The following is a 3805-nucleotide window of genomic DNA, read 5'->3' as shown; positions in this document are numbered from 1 at the left end:
AGCTTTTTCCATGCAATTATGAATTGGGCTGCAATAAAAATTCTGGTGCAAATATCTTTGTTATAATATTATTTTTCGTATTCTCGGTATATACCTAGTAGAGGGATTATAGGATTGAATGGCAGATCTATTTTTAGATCTCTAAGTGTTCTCCAAACATCTTACAAAAAGGAAAGTATTAATTTACCTTCCCACCAGCAGTGTAGAAGTGTTCCCTTTTCTCCACATCCACGCCAACATCTCTGGTCTTGAGATTTTGTGATATGGGCTAATCTTACTGGAGTTAGATGATATCTCAAAGTAGTTTTCATTTGCATTTCTCTGATGATTAATGACGATGGGCATTTTTTCATATGACTGTAGGCCATGCACCTATCTTCTTCAGAGAAGTTTCTCTTCAAGTTCCTTGCCCAGCCTGTGATGGGATCACTTGCTCTTTTCTTGCTTATGCATTTGAGTTCTCTGTGTATTCTTGTTAATAAACCTTTGTCAGAGACATAACCTGCAATTATTTTCTCCCATTCTGACTGCTGTCTGCTTCCTTTGTTTACTGTATTCTTGGCTGTGCAGAATATTTTTAGTTTGATCAGGTCCCAGTAGTGTATTTTTGAAGCTTCTTCAATTTCCATGGGAGTCCTCCTCATAAAACTACTCGCCCAGACTGATTTCTTCAAGAGTTTTGCCTCCACTCTCTTCTAGTATTTTTATAGTTTCATGACTTATGTTTAAATCTTTAATTCAGTGAAAGTCTATCTTAGGTAATGGTGAAAGGCGTGGGTCCAGTTTCAGTCTTCTACAGGTTGCCAGCCAGTTCACCCAGCACCATTTGTTAAATAGGGAATCTTTTCCCCATTGAAAGTTTTTAACTGGTTTATCAAAGATCAAATAACAGTAAGTAGCTGGGTTCATCTCTTGGTTCTCTATTCTGTTCCATATATCTACCTATTTTTTTGTGCCAGTACCATGCTGTTCTGATTACTATAAATTTATAGTATAATCTGAGGTCTGGTAGCATGATTCCTCCTGCTTTATTTTTATTTATGAGTAATGTCTTGGCTATTCGAGGTTTTTTCTGATTTCATATAAAATGAAGTATTATTTTTTTCAAGATCTTTAAAGTATGACAGTGGAGCTTTAATAGGGATTGCATTAAAATTGTATATTGCTTTGGGTAATAGGGACATTTTGACAATGTTGATTCTTCCCAGTCATGAGCATGGTATGTTTTTCCATTTGTTAATATTTTCAGCTATTTCTTTTCTTAGAGTTTCATAGTTCTCTTTAAAGAGATCTTTCACGTCCTTTGTGAGATAAACTCCCAAATATTTTGTCTTCTTTGGCACTACTGTGAACGGAATACAGTCCTTAACTGTTTTTTTCAGTTTGACTATTGTTGGCATACATAAGGGCTACCGATTTATAAATGTAGATTTTGTAACCTGAGACCCGGCTGAATTCCTTGACCACTTTTGTTTTGTAGTAGAATCCCTGGTGTTCCGCAGATATACAATCATATCTTTTTGCAAAGATGATTAGGTTAGCCAGAGGTTTATCTATTTTATCGACCTTTTCAAAAAAACAACTTTTTGATTTACTGATCTGTTGAATAATTCTTTTGTTTTCAATTTCATTTCATTTAATTCAGCTCTAATTTTGGTTATTTCTTTTCTTCTGCTGGGTTTGGGGTGGGAATGTTCTTCCTTTTCCAGTTGCTTGAGATGTCCCATTTAGTTGTTAACTTCTTCTCTTTCCATTCTCTTTAGGAAGGCTTGCCGTGCTATAAATTTCCTTCTTAACCACCTTTGCAGTATCCCAGAGGATCTGATAATTTGTGTCTTCCTTATGGTTTTCTTCCAAAAATTTGGCAATTTCCTTCTTAATCTCATCTCTGACCCAGCTATCATTCAGTATAAGCTTATTTAACTTCCATGTTTTTGTATGAGTATGCAGATTCCTGTTGTTACTGAGTTCAACTTTTATTCCATGGTGGTCCGAGAAGATGCAAGGAATAATTTTTATTCCTTTAAATGCACTGAGTTTAGACTTGTGACCTAAGATGTGATCGATTTTGGAGTATGTTCTGTGGGCTACTGAGAAGTATGTGCATTCTGTTTTGTTGGGGTGAAATGTTCTGTAGATGTCTGCTAAATCCAAATGTTGGATGATTAGGTTTAAATCTAAAATTTCTTTGCTCAGCTTCTTATTGGAGGATCAATCCAACACTGCCAAAGGAGTGTTAAAATCTCTGACTATTATGGAGCGGGAGCAAATCTAGTTGCTCATGTCTTTTAGAATTTCTCTTATAAATTGTGGCACATTCTGGTTGGGTGCATAAATATTTATAATTAAAATCTCATCATATTGAGTATTGCCATTAACAAATATGAAGTAACCATTCTTATCCTTCTTTACTTTTGTTGGTTTAAAGACTATTGTATCTGCAAATAGAATCGCAACACCTGCTTTTTTTCTGATTACCGTTTGCCTGATATGTGAATGACCAACCTTTCACCCTGAGTCTATATTTATCTTTTAAGGTAAGATGTGACTCTTATATGCAGGAAATATCTGTCCTGAGTTTTTGTATCCAGTCAGATAAGCTTTGCCTCTTTACAGGACAGTTTAAGCTGTTCACATTAATGGAGAATATTGATAAGTCTGGTAAAATTTGGGGTATTGAGTTTTTCAAAATTTCAGTGTACAATTTTAATCCTTTTGCCACTGTGCAAGTTGGAGTTTGATGAAAAGTTTCTGAGTGTGTTTACTTTTGTGGTACAGGATTGGGTTCATTATTATGTAGGATAGGTCTGAGAATATCCTGAAGAGCTTGTTTTGTTATGGCAAATTTCTTCAACATATGAATATAATTAAGGTATTTAATTTCTCCATCATAAATGAAACTCAGTTTAGCTGGATACAGGATCCTGGGTTGAAAGTTATTTTGTTTTAGGAGATTAAAAGTTGATGACCATCCTCTTCTGGCTCGAAAAGTTTCAGCAGAGAGATCTGCAGTCATTCTAATATTCTTTTCTTTGTAGGTAATGGTTTTCTAACATCTGGCTACTTTCAGAATTTTCTCCTTCATATTAACTTTAGTGAAGTTAATTATGATATGCCTGGGGGATATGTTATTGGGATTGAGTCATGCTGGGGTTCTGAAACTGTCTGCTATCTGAATTTTGGAATCTCTTGGCACGTCTGGAAAAATTCTCTTTCATAATTTCATGGAAAAGGGCCTCTGTGCCTTGTGAAGCCACTTCATCACTTTCAGGGATTCCAATGAGGTGGATATTAGCCTTCTTCTAACTATCCCTGAGCTTTCTGAGAGAATGATCCCTTTTTGCACTCCATTTCTCTTCCTCTTTGAGAGTTTGGGAGTGTTCAAAAGCTTTGTATTCAATGTCAGAAATCCTTTTATCTGCTTCTTGCACTCTGTTACTGTGGGATTTTACTGTATTTTTCAGGTCTTTACAGATTGTGAATTCTTGCTTCGGTACGTCAAAATCTTTGGTGCTTTTGTCTTTAAATTTGTTGAATTCTTGAGACAACTTTTGAATTTCTCCTCGAATTTTTAATTCCAATTTTTCCTCCGTTCTAGTAATCTTGTTTGCAATCCAAATTCTGAATTTGATTTCTGATAACTCGTCTATCTGTTTATGAATGGGATCTTCAGTTACAATTGCCATATCTTTCCTTGGGGGGGGGGGTTGATCTACTCTGTTTATTCATGTTACCAGAGTTTTTCTGCTGATTCCACTGCATGATAATTTTATGCTATTTGACTTTTCCCCTGGAGCTCCCCTGG

This window comes from Nycticebus coucang, chromosome X (genome assembly GCF_027406575.1).
Source record: "Nycticebus coucang isolate mNycCou1 chromosome X, mNycCou1.pri, whole genome shotgun sequence".
NCBI lineage: Eukaryota > Metazoa > Chordata > Mammalia > Primates > Lorisidae > Nycticebus > Nycticebus coucang.
This window is presented reverse-complemented; position numbering follows the sequence as displayed.